We start from the raw sequence: 18063 nt of genomic DNA, 5'->3' as shown, positions 1-18063 counted from the left end.
CAGCGAGGTGGGGAGAACCGTCGCGGGAGGGGCAGGACTCTCGGTTCCACATCGTTTCTGGGGAGCATTGAGCCAAGCCAAGGAATGTCAAGCATGTAGTGTCTTTGGTCTCATTCCTTTAAAGTAGGGTCAGTTTGCTCTCCTCTTCCCCCCCCCCCACCCCTCAACTCCTCCCCACTACAGGGAAAACAGAGCCTCTGGGCTCAAGCCACATCGCCCCCCCCTCCTCCTCCTTCCCCTCCAAACTCTGTACCCTGCCTGGCTGTTCTTAGTACGGGGAGGGCTTGGAAGGAGCACAAGGGCAGCTTGGCTCCCTCCCTTGTGTCTCGGGAACAGGCTGAGTGCGTCCCTGGGGGTGGAGATTTTGCAAGGAGCCAGGAAGTTACAGAGTCTTCTGTGAGAAGGAGAGGAGCCTTCCCCCCCCCTCCCTCTCTCTGCCTCTCCTCCTCCTCCTCCTCCTCCTCCTCCAGCTCAGGGCTGCCTGCGGGGGCTGTCAGTCTCCTTTGATGGGAGTAAGATGGCTTCGTGGACAACATAAGAATGGTGTGCTTTGGAGAGGGAAGGAAATTGGGGAGGGGAGTGGAAGAGAGGCTGTCATCGGATCGGTGCTGCTTTCCAAAACCCTCTGTGGGTTGACTCACAGTCTCCAGGGAGGGTTATCAGCACCTGCCCCTGGAAGGGTGTTGCTGTGATTCTAGAAGAAGAAGAAGAGGGAGAGGGAGGGGGAGGAGGAGGAGGAGGAGGAGGAAGAAGAAGAAGAATTGCAATTATTTTAGGGGAAGTCCCAGCAACCACAGATGGAAGCTTCTAGCCTTTGGCTGCAGGCCCCTTGGCTCCTGCACCGTTCCTTAAAGGCACAGCATCGGCCTGGAGAGCAAAGCTTGGTGACCCTCAAGCCGTTGGCTTTCTCTACATTTCTGCCCTTGTACCGGATGGTTAGCAACGAGCTGCTTTTCTGAAGTGTGCCCTCACTCTGCAAGATGAGGTGGATGGAGCTTTAGGAGAAACTCTGCTAGGTGGCGATAGAAAATGCCCAGCGGGATGGTGTGCAAACTCTTGGCTTCTCTGCCTGAGGACGCTTGTGGTGATGGTGATAATGGTTTTGTTTTGCCCCTAAACCTTGGCCCTTAAATTTCTGCCCGTGCTCCTCATCTCATCTCTTTGTGCAGAAAGCGTGCTGGGGGGAGCATAGCCGCTTCCAGGTGGAACAGCTTCTTCAGCCCAAAGTGACAGGTGGAGAAGGAAGGCATCTTGGTGATGTCTGTGGGAGGACTGAAATCCAGAATTAAGGGGAGGGAGATAGAATGGATTTGCCCGGGGCTGGCCGGGAGCTTGGAGGAGCTGACCAGACGCTTAAACCCCACCAAGCTGTGATTCTCACTGATGCAGGTGTAAGGCTCAGATAAACAGGCACCAGCTTATCACGAGAAGCTCCCTTGCTAGCATTGGGGTGCTCACAAGGATTACAACCGTTGTCCTCCCCCGTTTTCGCAACATCCTGGGATCTGGAGCATGGCTTCCCTCTGCCCATATTTTGATTGGCGCGTTTGGGTTTTCCTAAGCTCCTTGGACAAGCAACAGAGGCTGGGTAATGATCTCAGACCAATTAAAGGACAAGGATCCCATGCTGACTTTGCAGTAGGACCCTGGAGGAACATCTGCGCTACAAATGTGGATTGGTTTGAAGTCATTTTAATGGTCAAGCTGTTGGCCCTTCTCTCCTCTGGAACCTTGGGAAGTGTAGTTTGGTATGGTGATTGAGAATCCTCCATCGGGGAGCCGTACTGATGGCATTCTTAAAAGTCGACCAGTTTCCTAAAGAGAACCCATTGTGCCAAATACCAGGATGCTTAAATCAATCCAAGGTGATATATTTCAAGGCTGCAGTTTCTCCGTCTCCTCCGTTTAGGACGAAATCTAGTGGAACTCGATTATGAAGCTCACTTCGGGACATACATGTGCCCAGCAGGGCTGTCACTTTGCCTGGCTTGGGTTAGAGGGGAGGGCTGCCATTCCAGAGTCCCTACAGGGGCTTGGGGGAGGGGGGGAGGGGGTTTTTGAGTAAGGAGAAAGGGAGGGTGTCTGCTTGGATAACAAACGTACCAATGGGCCTCTGGAGTTTCCTTTTGGATCCTGTCCCTACCTCTGTGCACAAGAGGATGCATTGTGGTGATAGGTTCCTGTGTGAGCTTCCCTACATCCTTGCCAAGAGTCTGAACGCGGTGACGCCCGCCCATGGCAGCCGTAGGGCCCTGGGATGAGGTTATGGGGTGAAGGGAGGAGGGGAATGTGCCGGGGCTGTAGCGCGCGCACACATCTTGTGGCAAGGACGAGTGCTCCTCAGTGGTTTGAGTTCTCCTGCTCTCTCAGCCTCCACCCCAGTGACTCAAACCAAGCTTCCCTTCCTAATTCCTAGCTGAGGCTAAAACCTTGATCCGGGCTGTGGCGGCAGCGATGTGTTCCTCCCTCTTCCCTCTTCCTCTTCCCTCTTCCTCTCTCTCTGTCCTCCTGCAATGGCTCAACTTTGAAGCTCTCAAATGCTCCTCCACGCATGGATAAAGGAGAGAGCCCGTGGCAGAGGGAGTTCCGCGGATTTGCTTGCACCGCAAAAACCCACCCGGTTTGCCTCTCGTGGAGACTCCAGTCGGTTGTCAGCTACGGCTCCGTGCAAGGCCCTCCAAATTGGGGGCGATGGGCTCTGCAGCGCTCCGGCATCCATCACGGAAAAAAAGTCTCCTCTGTCCCCTCATTTGTGCTCAGGGCTTCAGGACAGTAATGGAGCTCATTAGCCGGAGATCGCAGGTGCCCCGGTTACCCTGCTCATCCCAGAGGGCTGTTAATGAGCGGCCCTTAACGAGCAGTTCGACTCTGCACTCTTGCTCCTTCTGAGTGCCGATTTTGAAGGCAAGGAATCCCAGAGCCTTTTTTTTTTTTAAGGGGTGGGGGAAACAGAAGGGGAGATGGTAGAACTGCCAAGCCGCAGCGACGGGGAAGCATCGTTAGGCTCTGATTGGAAAGAGTTAAGCCTCGGCTCTTCTCTGCACACACACACACACACACACTCACTCACTCACACACACTGCAAAGGTTACTGTGATGGGTCCTTCCTGCTCTTCTTCCCTCCCTCCACCCCCCCCACCCCCCATTTTGAGGCTGTCTTGTCCACGGCCTGCGTTTTCCATCCCGCATATGCGCTGGCAGATGGAAGCATGCCGATTTTCTCCTTGGGTTGCCAATGGCTATTTGCGCAAACAAGAGCCTGCCCTGCATCTGAGCCTGGTTTTCAGAGCGGGGGGGGGCTGTCTTATTCGTGCGCGGTCACATGCCCGCTCTCTCCAAATGGGTATCCTGTCCTGCAACATGTGTGCGATGAATAAGGTGGGTGGGTGGTGCAAGAGGGACCCGGTGGTTCCGTCAGCAGCGGGGTGGCTATGGGGTCCCGTTTCCCACCCCCACCCCCTCCCCGGTGGTGGGGCTGCAACTGTTCCGGTGCGTTCCAGCTCCCTGTTCTTGTGGGGGGAGGGGGGCGCTCTGGCACCGCTCCACCTACTCCTTCTCACTGCTGTGATTGCTGTTGGCCCTGGCGGTTAAATGCTGATTGCACTTTCAGGCCTTCTGGCCTAGTTGTCTAACAGCCTGAAACCTGCAGAAAGATTGAGCAGAGACTCCCTGCCAGCAGTGCGCCTGCAGTCGGCTGATTTTCTTCCTCTCCTGCGCTGCCACTTGGCACCTGATTAGCTCAGGCTGCTTTCCTCCCAGTTGCCTTGAAACGCTGACCCCTCCCCTCCCCAAAATCTTGAACCGTTTTGTTCTCCTCCTTTCCCTCTATCCGAGTTCTCTCTCCAGCAGGGGAAGGTTGCGGGGTGTGGATGGGTGAGTTGGGGGGGGGGGAGGGAGGGAGACTGGATGTGGAATGGGTGGGCTGGGGTGGAGGGGGGTGGCTTGCTAAGGGAAAGGCTTGGAGCCCCATCAAATAGGTCAACCCAGAAGAAAAGTAGCGCTGTAAAAAACAGCCGTCCTTCTTTCTGGGTCCAAATTCCCGCTATCCTTCCTTGGATGTGGCTGGCTTCTTCCAAACAGGAAGATGCCCTTAGAACAGTGGTCGCCAACCAATGGGCCGGGGACCACTGGTGATCCAGAAGAAAATTTTGGTGGTCCGCAGAGAAATGTTCCCAACAAAGCACCCCCCCCCCCAAGCAATTAATCCAAGTTGTGCGGGAACACAAGGCTGCGCCGCCCACATGGCCCATGGGAACACGAGGCTTGTGTCACTTGCCTTGTGAACAACATGAAGTAGTGAGGGGAGGGGGGAAAGGGGGGGGGAGACTTGTCCCTCTCACCCCATGCGCCTGGCCTGGCCGCTGGGCTGCAAACCATCTTGCTCCAAGAGGCTGCACCAGTGCGAGAAGTCTCACAAAGACTCATTTCTGGTGGAGTTTGGGGGAGAGAAAGAAAGACTTCTGCTGCTTTCCTTGCATGAAGCCAAAGGTCTCTCTCCCTCTCTCTCTCTCTCTCTCTCTCCCCCCCCACCCTGAGAACGGGGCTGGACACGGTATCCTGCAATCCCAAATAAAGAATGATTGATTGGTAGGAAAACGGGGTGGGGAATTTTCCTGCAGACTTTTTTGGGGATTTTCCCAGGGTGTCTGGTCCGCGGGATTTAACCTCATAAGTTTGGTGGTCCCTGAGGTCCAAAAGGTTGGTGACCCGTGCCTAAGAAGATGCAGTTTAACTCGGTGAACCTTGTTTTCTTTTATGGGTAGCCCTTGTTTAGTGACTGCCTCATTTAGTGACTGTTCAAAGCGGCAACAAAAAAAGCAACTACCAGAAATGCCTGTGTTTGCAACCTCTTCGCAAGCCTGTGAAGCGGAAGGAAGAGCATAAGGAGAATCGCGGTTCCACTTAGGGAGCGCTTCGCTTAACAACTCAGTTACCGATCCTAATTGTGGTTGTTGGATGAGAACGACCTACATTTCTTGCCCTCGTGCTGGTTGGGGGTTGATTGTTGTGCAAATATTTATCTACAAGGGGTGGAAGGGCGGTTTGTCTCTTTCAGAAGAGCTTGGTTGTGTATTGTTACAGTTTTCCACAACCTTCTGCAATCCTGCAACACGTGAATGCAACATCCAGAATTCTCAGTAATGGATCCATGCTGGCTGGGAGGTCCTAGGACGGGGGTGTCCAACCTTGGTTACTTTAAGACTTTGGGCTTCAACTCTCATGGCCGACTGGGGAATTCTGGGAGTTGAAGTCCACAAGTTTCCACAGCTAGACATTCCTGTTCTAGGAGTTGAGTCTCGTGCATCCAAAGGGTGCCTGCCCAGAGAGTAAAAGCCTGATTGGAGCTTGTCCATTATTGCTTTTGCTGACACCTGCATCCTTTCCTACCATTGTTTAATTCTGAAGCAGAGAGGGGAAAGGGAGAGGAATCTGGACTTTCTTTCCGCATGGAGTTTAAAGTACAGATAGATGTTTATGCAAACTAGCCAACTGCGCACAAATCCTTGATGTGTCGGTTGGAAGCAGTTCGTCTGAGTCTAGAATTTGGGGCTTTATGTAGATAGAATGTGGGAGGTTGTGGCCCAGCATTGGAGCACAACTGCACAAAGCTTTGGGAATGAGTAGGGAGACGGAGAGGCTGGAAGAAATGAAGGCACTCTTCAGTTTCACTGGGAACCTGAAAAATCACCTTGCTCAAAGGCACTGTAAATAAGGGGGTGTTTTTTGTGATTTATTTTTAAATCAAGAGGGTTTTTTTTAAAAAAAATGGGAGAGATGGAGGGAGAAGAGGGAAGGAAAGGAGGAGAAAGAAAAAAGGAGAAAGAGATGGAGGGAGGGGAGAGAGAAAGAGAGAGAGGAAAGAAGGAAGGAAGAAAAGGAAAGAAGGAAGGGTGGAAAAGCGAGAGACAAAGAGAGAAAGAAAAAGAAAGAAAGGGTTATAGTTTTTTCATTTTATATACACTACACTAAAGCAGCGTTTGATTTTAAGACTGTGAACTTGAACATCACAGGCTGGGGAATTCTGGAACTGACGTCCATGTGTTGTAAAGTTGCCAAGATTGACCAATGCTACACTAGAGGCTAAACATGGGGTGATTTCCACATCATGCTTAATTATCTCCCCAAATTGTGGGGGTGAGAAAGAACTGCAGGTGGGGAGGAATATCTCTCTATGCCATTTTGAGCTCCTGAAGTAAAAGTGGAGTACAAATTTAATTAAAATAGTTCAGCAGAGAATGCCCTCCCTAATACATAACAGCGTTGGTAACAAGGAAGGTTTTGGTTTCATGGTTTGTTAACTATTAGTAACAGCTAAGGGTGGAGGCTGACTGTGGGGTGCTTACTAATTCTTCCCATGGCAAATCTGATTGGACCGTCATCTGCATGGAGTTCAGTATATGGTTAATAAATCACCCCAGGGGTAATGCTGCACACAAGCCAAGAATGGAAAGTGCATTGCTTTGCATTGATCCTAAACAACAGGAGCTGCTTTGTGCTGGGGGAAAGATAAAGATCACCCATTCTGAGGTTAAACAGCATGTGTGAACAGGTTCTTGCTGGCTGGGTTCATACATCCCACTTCAGACATAATGTGATTTGCTTGCTTTTGACCTAACGTCTTATATAATAAACCCAGTCTTCGTGGTTTGTTCAAGATAAAGGGTAAAGGTTTCTCTGGACCAATTATATCTTACTCTAGCGGGCAGTTTGCTTGCTGAGGGAGCCAGCATTGTCCAAAGATAGTTCCATGATCATGTGGCCAGCATGACTATATGCCATTTAAGCACATGGAACTCTGTTACCTTCCCACCTAGCAATAGCAATAGTAGTTCGACTTATATATGCTGCTTCACAGTGCTTCACAGCCCTCTCCAAGCGGTTTACAGAGTCAGCCTATTGCCCCCAACAATCTGGATCCCCATTTTACCAACCTCGGAAGGATGGGTCAACCTTGAGCCGGTGGGACTTGAACTGCCAAACTGGCAATTCACTGGCAATCAGCAGTCAGCAGAAGTAGCCTGCAGTACTGCACTCTAGCCACTGCGCTACCACGGCTCCTAAGTGGTACCTGTTTATCTACTTGCATTTGCAAGGTTGGGGCAAGTAACAGGAGCTTGCCCAATCACCCGGTACTTGGGTCTTGAACTGCCAACCTTATGGTTGATAAGCCCAGCATTTTGACTGCTAGGTGCCCCCTTTGGTTTGTTCATAACGGAGGTTAAGACGAGGCCTGGCTTGGCTCAATTCAGCAGTTATCATTGATTGACAGATCTGTTTGGGAAGAATACAAGGTTATATTCTGGCCCTCTAAGGGTTTGCATTTGCTGAGTTTTGGTCCTCTTAAACGTAGCATTTCCCTTGTTTTATTTGTCATGGCAACCCATTTGCTACCTTAAACATAATAGCAAATAAATAAATGAGGGAGAAGGAACATGTGTTCACAGATCCTCATAACGTCTAAGTGAAGTTCGCATCTTATTGTCTCAGTCAAGACTCAGTCCTCTTTTTAAATGAACAATTGCACTTGAAGTTACAGTGGCACTGAAAAAAGTTGACTTTACGACCATTTTTCACACTTACGATGGTGGCAGCCTCCTCGTGGTCATGCGATCAAAATTCAGGTACTTGGCAACGGACTCATAGTTATGACGGTTGCAGTGTTCCATGGTTACACGATCCCTTTTTGTGACCTTCTGACAAGCAAGGTCAATGGGGGAAATGGATTCACTTAACAACCCTACTACTCACTTAACGACTGTGGCAAGAAAGGTCATAAAATGGGGCAAAACACACTGGACAACTGTTTCGCTTAGCAGCATAAATTTTGGGATCAGTTGTGATCATAAGTCAAGGACTACCTGTAATTCCTATACCGTGCTTTACAAATTATAACACTGGGTTCAGGCAACACAAAGCAGCATCGCACATTTGCCGCTGGGTTCCTAAACCAGGATTTTATTTTATTTTTTAAAAAAGCTATTTTTTGATATATTTTTTTAAAGAAGGCATTTGGATGGAAGAGAAAGGCGTCATAAACTTCTTCCTGAGCCTAGTGACCAGCAAGGTGTTCCCAGGGCTGAGTTGCAAGAGGCTCCATGCTACATCTTGCCAAAGTTAACCACAAAGCTGCATGGGTGGTCTTGCCCTATTTTAGTGCCCTCCAGCACTCTGAGCTCTGCAAGATTTTCTTGCGTTTGTGTGATTAACATTTTTTAAAACTCAACCAAGTTTTAAAACTCCTCTTTTTTTTTTTTTTTGGCTCTCACGGAGAAACATTGGAAATTACCTAAAACCGTGTGGGATGCTCCACTCCGTGCGTCTTTGCTTGGGAACGAGTGTTTACTTTGTTCGGTTGGACTCGGGCGTGTTGCAAGCTGCCTGCCATCAAGGCAGCTCTGTGGTTCATCTCACTTGGCACTGTTTGTGGAGGAGACCGAGGCTGCCCCGAAGAGCTTTAGGCCAGGGGTGTCAAACTCAATTTCATTGAGGGCCGCATCAGGGATGTGTTTGATCTTGGGGCGGGGGCGGTTTGCTGGTCAGCTCGATGTCACTTGTGTCAGAGGTGGCTGTGGTGGCCCAAGTGCTCTGCTGGTGAAAACGGGCTCCCGAGCTCGTTTTCAGCTACAATGGCCTCCTGCAACCCTCTGCCAGTGAAAACGGAATTTGGGAGTGCCGCCCATGGCCCTCCCAAGCTCCGTTTTCATTGGCAGAGGCACCGTGGGCCAGTCATTTGCTATTTCCAGGGTGGACCCTTGGGCCAGATCTAAGCACCCTGCGGGCTGGATCCGGTCCCCAGGCCTTGAGTTTGACACCCCTGCTTTAGGCGGACTGAGATCTTCAGAAGGTGGAGTAAAGAGGCTGGGTGGGCAGTCAGTCATCAGTCCAAGATTATTTTTATTTTCAGTGGGGAGTGTTTTTAAAATGTTTTGTGGGTGGGTGGTGGGAATCGGGTCAATAATGACCCCTGCCTTTTCCAGATGAAAAGAAGTCCCAACAAAATTTTGGAAATAGCTCCTCTTCTCCCTCCATTTGCTGACTTCTTCCTGTCTCTCCTGCACCTTCAAAAGATGAGGATTTCATTGATTAATAATTGGGAATTTTCATTTGATGGAATAGGTTGTAAGCATTTTATTCTTTATCCTCCCATCACCAACTTGAACGATCAGGTTTGCCAATTGCACAGGGGCAGATAGGAAAGCACTCCAGAGGGTTAGCGTCATTGCCCAGAAGTTCATGGGTTGCCCTCTCCCGCTTTGGAAGAGCTTTGCAGCTCCCACTGCCTTAAGAAAGTTCAAAACATTCTCAAAGATCCATCTCATCCTGGGAACCCTTTTTTTGAAATGTTACCATCTGGCAGACGGTACAGGATAATAAAAACAAGGACAAATAGGCTGAAAAACAGCTTCTATCCCAGGGCAGTAGCTCTTTTGAATTCTGCTGCATAGTGAATGCCATATCAGGGGTTTTCAATTCAATGTATAGAATGTGAAGGATGTGCGTTTGTGTTTATTTTCAGTCAGAATGTCCACTGAAGATGGTATTTAATTTTGTTGTACGAGGTGCGATGACAATAAGCTAAACTAAACAGTCACGAGCCTCACAATTTTGTTGATGACCTTCCTCCTAAGACACGCAGCCTCCCAACAGATAATATTAAATAATTTTAAATCTGTCAAATTACGTGGCTATTCATGGTACATGAGAGGTAGGGAGGCCGAGATTAAGCGGACTAAAACCAATGTATTTTTATTTTCTTTTTAATTGTTCCTCTTAAGCAGAATGTCTGACCAACAGCTCCATTCAAAGGAGACCAACCCTTCCAACTCTTATTTTTGTGTTTCCACTTATGTGTTGCATTTACATTCTAACATTACATTTTTAAAAAGTGAATGGTGAAATGCACTATTAAAAAAGCAAACTAAAATGCATATCCCTGTGCAAGTCAAATAAGGGCATATAATAAAAGCAACTAGTTGATACATCATTAAATAAGATACTACCTAAAACCCAGAGCAGCAGAACAAACAAATAGTTGTATCATCTTGGAGTGGAAGAAGTCATGTATGAATCTACTGGATAAATTTCCAAATGACTGATAATTGCTAACAAATGACCCCAATATTTAATAATGTGTTTCTTTCCCTTTTGACTTATACTCACAGCTAAATTTTAGGGAAGAAAAAAAAGATGTTTAGGAGAAAAGACTACAAACTCTTCATTTCTCATGTTCCAGATTCTTGCCGCTATAAAACTAAAGTCTTATACTATGAATTCTAAGGGCGACTTCTCATCCAGCACATGTAAAATAAATATGGTTTGCCTACTTAAACTTTAGGGTAGGGTAGGAACCCAGCTAACTGATTGGAGCTCATTTAATCATCACCATCATTTTAGCCATTGTCTGTCCACTGCATGATGAAGGCCTCTTCTGGATGTCTCCAACCAATATATCCTGAGCTTTCATTTAATAAACCAACTCTAAGCAAAACATGATTTGGGTAAGTTTTTAACTAAACTCTAGTAGGTTGTCCTTGGGCTTTCATTAAAAGATTTGTCAAACTAACCTCACCACCATCCTCACCAATATATATCAGGGGTCTCCAAACTTGGCAACATAAAGACTTGTGGACTTCAACTCCCAAAATTCTCCAGCCAGCTGACTGGAGAATTCTGGGAATTGAAGTCCACAAGTCTTAACGTTGCCAAGTTTGGAGACCTCTGCCCTATATAATATAGTATATATGTGTGTGCCTTCAATTTAAATTCGGCTCTTAAAGGCTACATGGTGACATTCAAATTATTTTTTTGGCAACAATATGGGAGTGATTTTTTTAAACTTTCCAATCTAGCCTAAAAACCCACTTTGGTGTAATGGTTAAGACACCGGGATATCAGTTGGGAGACTGTGGAGTTCTAATTCCATTTTAGGCATGGAGCCAGCTGAGTGACCTTGGGTCAGTCACTCACTCTCAGCCCTAAAAAAAGAGAAGGCAATGGCAAATGATTTCTGAAAGCTTGCCAAGGAAACTCCAGGCAATCACAAGAATCAATAGCAATAGCACTTAGACTTATATACTGCTTCACAGTGCTTTACAGCCCTCTCTAAGTGATTTACAGAATCAGCACATTGCCCCCAACAATCTGGGTCCTCATTTTACCCACCTCGGAAGGATGAGAGGCTGTGTCAACCTTGAGCCAGATAAGATTCGAACTGCCATATTGCAGGCAGCGGGCAGTTAGCAGAAGGAGCCTGCAGTACTGCACTGCAACCACTGGGTCACGTGGCTCTTAAATAAAAACAGTGAATCAACACTGAGTTTGAATCTACAATCATATAATCTAGCCTATAGCCCTGATGTAATGGTGGTCTTCCGTGAAAGCTCAACTGGAGGTCCAGGACTGAGAATCTATGTCAATCAAGAGCTCCAGAGTTTGGGAAGAACCACTAGGCTATGTTATTGTCAAAGAGACCTCAAATGTTGGTGAAACTGAATGAAGATAAACAACTGAACAAATTCCTACAGGAGACATTAGCCCTTCCGGTGACATCAACACAAGCCACTTGAGTCTTCACAGGTTGTAATCAGTACTTTCACTCAGAAGCAGAGTTTCTAATTGGCTCTACTCAATGGTCTGCCTGTAGCCTTCTGAACTAAGAGAAAATTTCAAATTATCTTGAAAGGCAGCCACACGTATTGCTTTTATTTATATAGCCCTCTCTTTCAAGCATCTTATTACCTTTTATTACCTCTGGATATTTACTTTTGGTGGGGTGGGGGGGGCTCAGTCTTTTAGGAAGGAGGACATCAACAAAGTTTTGAGGCTTGTGATTACACAGATGATTTCCATAAAGCACTAAGCCAAAGTCTCCAAACTTGGCAACTTTTTAAGACTTGTGGACTTCAATTCCCAGAATTCCTCAGCTGAGCTTTGCTGGCTGAGGAATTCTGGGAGTTGAAGTCCACAAGTCTTAAAGTTGTCAAGTTTGGGAACCCCTGCACTAAGCCATAACACTTTGCTTAGTTATTTGTTACTCATTATTTGTTGGAGAGGTCATACTGTCTGAGTTCACACAACATGCTTTACCAACCATGCAAGCCAACCTGTTATGGTTTAATATGTTCTTTGAACCAATCTAGAGAATATGTCACAGTACCTGCAGTTAGTATAAACAAGATATGAATCTTTATCACCAAATTAGGCTGTCTTGGGAACTAGTTGGTATAAAGAAAACAATCCTATCAGCTGCTAAAAACTTAAATATCTAAATCTAAGAGTGAATCCTGGAGTCCAGCTAACCATAACACAGGTTTAAAGAGGGATCGCAACTTCATCCAAGACAGACAACATAGACATGGGACAGAATTGCCATTTTTTACAACTACTTGTTGTAGTATCAGCAGAGCCTTTTCAAGATAGGGATACTCATATTTGTAGTAGAACTCACTTCTGCTTAAGAATCTTGTCCATGTTTGCAGATTCTGCACTTTGGAAAGCATCCATTTCTATTGGACGTGCAGATTCTGAAGGCGCAAACATTGGGTCTGCAGGAGCCATGGCATTTAAAAGCAGAATGGATCAAACCAATCTGGAAATGTCTCTTACGCTCTGCTACCATCTTGAGAATCCAGATGCAGTATTCCCAGCCATATGAAAAAGTTTTTGCTTTTTTGCTTTTTTGGTATAGAACCTGAGCAGCATTCCTTTTCTGCCATTATATGGTGGAATCTGTAGCTAAATTGGAGGGAGGTGTTAAGAGGGGGCCTAGCTTAGAGTCCTTGCAGTGCAGAAAGTAGCATAGTCTTGACTTCCCCTAGAATCCCTGAAGCCTTATCTGGCCATTCTCGAGAGAATGTGGTAAGACTGGTGAGATTCTTGTAACATAGATGACTAACAATAAATCTTCTGCTTGAGACTATTCACGAATGGTTCTGGTTGCTTATGCCCAATACTATATGTGAAATGGAAACTGGTCAGAGGCCTCCTATATTTTGCACCGATATCTTTAGCTATTGTCCCATTCTACGAGAGTGGGATGGATGGTTCTAGTAAATGGTCAATGCTTGTTCAGGAGTCATTACAACTGATCTCCGGATATTAGATCACAATGGCTTTCAACCATGGTGAGACAATCTTCAGGAAAAGTTGAAGGAAACCATGTGGATCTCTAATTGACCAGGCGGGGACCATCCTTAATGGGTGGTGGCCCCTGTTCTATGGTTAGAACCTTGAAAACTCAGTGAATTCTAAACCAAGCTGCCTGTGGCCTTCCAAAATCTTAAGCATGGCTTCAAAATTCCCACCAAAGTATGATTTTTAATGCAAAGAAAAAAAAAATCAATGCATGGGATGAATGAACACGAGCTCTATTTAATCAACTTTAATGCATCAAGATAAAATTATATTAAATCCAATGTAGTTTCCTGTTCCTACTTTGGGGAAATGTGAGCCCCATCACTCTGCTGAGAGACTGTATATGGCCCTTGTCTCTAAATTAAACAAATAAATAAACAAATAAGAAAATAATCCCAACTCCTGTCCTGTTCATTCTGCAACCATGCCACTTTCTTCAAGGGCATCTCTGGAGATGCCATCTGGCTTTTTAGCACAACTAGAATCTCTCAGAGCAGGTGTGAAAAGTGGACAGGTCACAAAAGGCTCAACATGTCCTTATATGTTTAATATGTGGCACTGAATGGTGTGAGAGAAAGAGGTCAAGTGAAAAAGAAGCATAGATGTATTTCTCCAGAGCAATTCATTACTTTTTAAAATTTCATCCTAAGGTTATCACTTTGGGTATGTTGGTTTGGTTCGGGTTTTTTTTTTTTAAAAAAAAAACTTTTTGGCAAGATACATCAGATGCAGATCTTCCTGGGACACAAGGGCAATATAGAGAGGTTAAAAAAGTTGTGCATTAACACAAGACATTAGTAAGTCAGTAGGAAGGAAGCAGATTGTGGAAGACTACTCAGTTGTATTATTTTCTTCTCGAAGTTTTCTTGAGTTGATCCAATGCACCAGAGCTAAAACTAGGCTGAAAATACCAGAATACCATAAAGAGTCATTACAACCGTGGGATGTTAGATTAGAACATTGCACTAAAGCCTAGTTTGTTTCACTAAAACCCATTTGATTGGATGGCAGGATGGTAACCCATAAACCATAGCTTTGTGGGTTCCTTGGTGCTCTTCAAGCTTCAGTGGTTCAACCCTAAGCTACAAATATTCCCTCCTACCCACACTGCAGTTTGTAGACCTGGAGGGCTGGATTGATATACAGATAATCCTTGATTTATGACTGCAATGGAGCCTGCAGAGACCCAGTGGTGGTGGGAAAAGCCTGCAGGGAGCTGGCATGGTGGAATGAGAAGATAGGACGTTGCTGCACCATCTCTGCAGTTGTTCCTAAGGATGAATGACTACGGCAGCGCTGCAGTGGACATAATATCAAACCAAATTGTATGTAGCCTTTGGGGTTTGTCGTAACTTCAAATGGTCAGTAAGCTACTGGTCATAAGTCAAGCATTACCTGATTGCCGCTTTGCTAGAAACCCACAAACCACATGATAACCCAGGGCTGTGTGTTTGTCCAGTCAAGGTATGGACCAAGCATTGACCATCTCTCACAGCTTGTCTTCTCCTCTAAAAAGGGGAACACGTGTTTCAATGGAGTGTTAGAAAAATGAAAGAGCTCTCTTAAGCAGTGAGGTGGCTCCTTGGATACTGACTTTTCCGCCTGAGGTACGAACCTTCCGATGGTTGGTGCTAGCAAGCCTTTCTCAACTGCGCCTCGTTTATCCACACCTTCCCTCTTTCCACTCCTCCATCTCCCCTTCCCCACACACACTGTTTACGCCTCTAATTAGCACACTTGGCTATTCCAGGCTAAGGCTTGGCCTCGGGTTATCTCCTCAGCCTGGGATTAATTGTGAATCTGGGATTTTCTGGGGTTGCTAGGTGGGGGCAGCGACCGGCCGCCATGTCAGCAGTTGGTGTGCTGCCTTCTGGAAACAAGACTTCGGCCTTGCAGCTCTGTGGCATGGCCACATCTTGAGGGATCCACCGAGTTGGAAGATGCCTGTTTTGTACTGCCATATCCAGAGAAAGCCACGTGTCTTCTCCTTTCCAGATCTTTCTCCACTCCCAGGCGTGAAGAAAGAAAAGAAAGGATCTGGCAGGCAGGTCAGACTGTAGCTCTGGGCAGGCATTTCTGCGATCAAAGGGGATTTTATGTGGAATGTCTGTGTCAGTTTAAGCACCGTGTGGGGGAGATTGAATTTGCTGCAGCAGGCAGTTGGGGGGCGGGGGGGGAAGGCTGAGTGAGAACAGCTCTCCTTGCTCCGTCCTCTCTGGATTCATGGCCACTTCCTGACCTTTAATGATTCTGTTCTTGGGGAGAGGCGGCCTGCTCAGCTGCAGAAAGGGGCATGGAGCTGTGCCCTTTGTCTCGGCAAATCAGGGATGAAACAGAAGGCAGGGGGCTCTTGCAACCACCAAGCTGCACACTTGGCATTGCTGCACACTTTGGTGGGGCTGGGGGGAGCAGAATTCATGCCCACCCACCTACAATGACCCTCTTCTTAAATGCCAGCATGCACTGTCACCAGCTGGGATGAAGCCAACAAAAATCTGCTAGCTGTAAACTACATTCTTTCTTTGTTACTACGTTTATCTCCTGCCTGTTCTCTTCGAAGGTCGAGGTGGCATACGTTGAGCTGGGACACCTCACCTCATTGTATCCCTACAACAGTCATCGAGACTGATTGGTCTCATGTGCCTCCATGAGCTTTGGGATCAAACGAAGGCCTCAATCAGGATGTTCCCAATCCCAATCCAAAATCTTAACACCAACAATACCTTGGTTGCCTCATTAGAAGATAAGCAGTATTGGTGACGTCCATGTTTCGAATGCCCAAAGGAACTAATGAATCTATCCTGCACGGAGAAAGACCGAAGGTCATAATCTATGCCCTAGTAATAACCAGGATTCATAGCTGTGGCGCTTTCATAGGTCTAGCTGCTTTGAAAATAATTTGAAAACTGCAGATAGTCAGAATGCAGTCATTAAATTACTAATTACGATTGCCTATGAAAAGCATATACCAATATTTTGATATGTTGGTTGGCCTTGGCCTGTCTCCAAAGTCCAACATTGATATATTTCCCACCTTTATTATAACTCAATAGGCATGAGTTAGGATGGAAGCATGCAGTGGTGGGAGATTCAAAAAAAATTTTTACTATCAGTTCTGTAGGCATGGCTTGGTGGGCGTGGCAGGGGAAAGATACTGCAAAATCCCCATTCCCTCCCCAATCCACTAACCTGCTTTCCAGCTCCGTTCTCCTGTGCAGGGCAACCAAAGAAGACCCAGCCAATCAACTGGGACTCGATGGGAGGCGGAGAATCGATGGGGGCGGGGCCAGTCAGAGGTGGGATTTGCCGGTTCTCTGAACTACTCAAAATTTCCGCTACCGGTTCTCCAGAACTGGTCAGAACCTGCTGAATGCCACCTCTGGAAGCATGCCTAATACTCCTCCCTTCTCCTATTTACCCCATAACAACAACCCTGTGAAGTGAGGTAGGCTGAGAAAGAGTGACTGGCTCAAAGTCACCTAGCCCTTTTTCATGCATGAGATGTGACTAGAACTCACAGCCTCCTCCTTCACCACTGCACCAAAATGGCTCTGGTTTTTGGGAGCCGTTATCCCTTGTTGTCTTCTTCCTAGAGCTGAGAGAAAGGGCTTGGCCCAAAGTCACCTGCCCAATGTACTACAGCAAGGGTCACCAAACTTGGCAACTTTAAGACTTGTGAACTTCAACTCCCAGAATTCTCCAGCCAGCATAGCAAGTAAACTTTTGTTCCAATTACCATTGGATTGATTATAGCAGTGATGCTCAACTCAGCAACTTTAAGCCTGGTGGACTTCAACTCCCAGAATTCCCCAGCCATCATGATTGACTGGGGAATTCTGAGGGTTGGTCTACACATCTTAAAAGTTGCTGAGATTGAAAAATACTGGATTATAAGGTGGTTTAGAGACCACTACTAGTGTCTGAGTAGGAGTTTTGTGAAGAAAACAAAACTATCCTAAGTTGCATTTGCATAGCATTTGTCAATATTTTGGGGCCAAATTATCACTAGAATTAAGGCATGGATGGCTTTTGCTGATGAACCAAAACAGTATCTTAAGTATCCACAACTTCGTTCCCTACGTACTTCCTCTCTCAGTTCTTTCACACAGAATTGGTAATAGAAAAGCATTCTTATTTAAAGAAGATTAAGTTTTTAAAAAAAATATTTGGGGGTATCCATTCTCCCAGGAGGGCATACGCAAAAAACCACTGAACCTGGTACCTAAAGAGAGAGTATGTGAATCTTTGGCATAGAATTAATGTAAAAAAAACAACTGCTTTCTATAAAATGATGCTAGAAATGAGAAATAGGTTGCAGAAATCATTTATCTGAAGACAAATGGATTGGTGACATGTGCGTTTAAGCAGGTCAATAGCATCCCCATGTGTGGATTTAAGGAAAAATCACTAAGGGTTTATATTTATGGGTTTTCATTTGATAAGGAACAAGCAAAAGGAGATAATGAGAGATGCTAGATAAGCAGGTATTCAAACTCCTTACAGATGTGGTGGTTAAGGTTACCAGAATATGTTTTTTTGCTTAAGAAACGTGGTCCTTCTTTCTCTTTTAAAGATTGGATGGTAACACTTCCAACAAGTTGGTGATTGAACAGTTTCATCTATGATGGATTGTTTGAGGCACAGAGTAAGTCATGGTGGTTGGATTCATGCAGCAGCACCAAGCCATAAAGCATGATTTCAACCACTGTGACTAGGTTCAGCCACCATATTAAGCAATCAGCAAAAAGGGACTTTTTATTGTGTTAATGCAGATTGATCCAATGAATTTACACCCTGGAATAATGTTTCTATTTGTACTGTCACCTCAGCATCTCTTGGAAAGTTCTAGGATGCTCCCTGAAATCAACTTTCCACCTGATGGGGTCTAATTTGAATGTCCACAGGCGATTCCCCATATTCTACCAATAT

The 18063-nt window shown here is 46.2% G+C and overlaps 1 protein-coding gene across 4 annotated transcripts in view; it reads left to right on the top strand.

The window, feature by feature from the left end:
• The window catches only part of AHDC1 (AT-hook DNA binding motif containing 1), a 261817-nt gene that overhangs the window by 33517 nt on the left and 210237 nt on the right, over positions 1-18063 (top strand). The window lies entirely within an intron of this gene.

Source organism: Pseudonaja textilis, chromosome 10 (genome assembly GCF_049901715.1).
Source record: "Pseudonaja textilis isolate UNSWEBS1 chromosome 10, rPseTex1.2, whole genome shotgun sequence".
Taxonomy (NCBI): Eukaryota; Metazoa; Chordata; class Lepidosauria; order Squamata; family Elapidae; genus Pseudonaja; species Pseudonaja textilis.
Note: the sequence above shows the minus strand (reverse complement) of the source record. Positions and strands in the feature narration are given on the sequence as shown.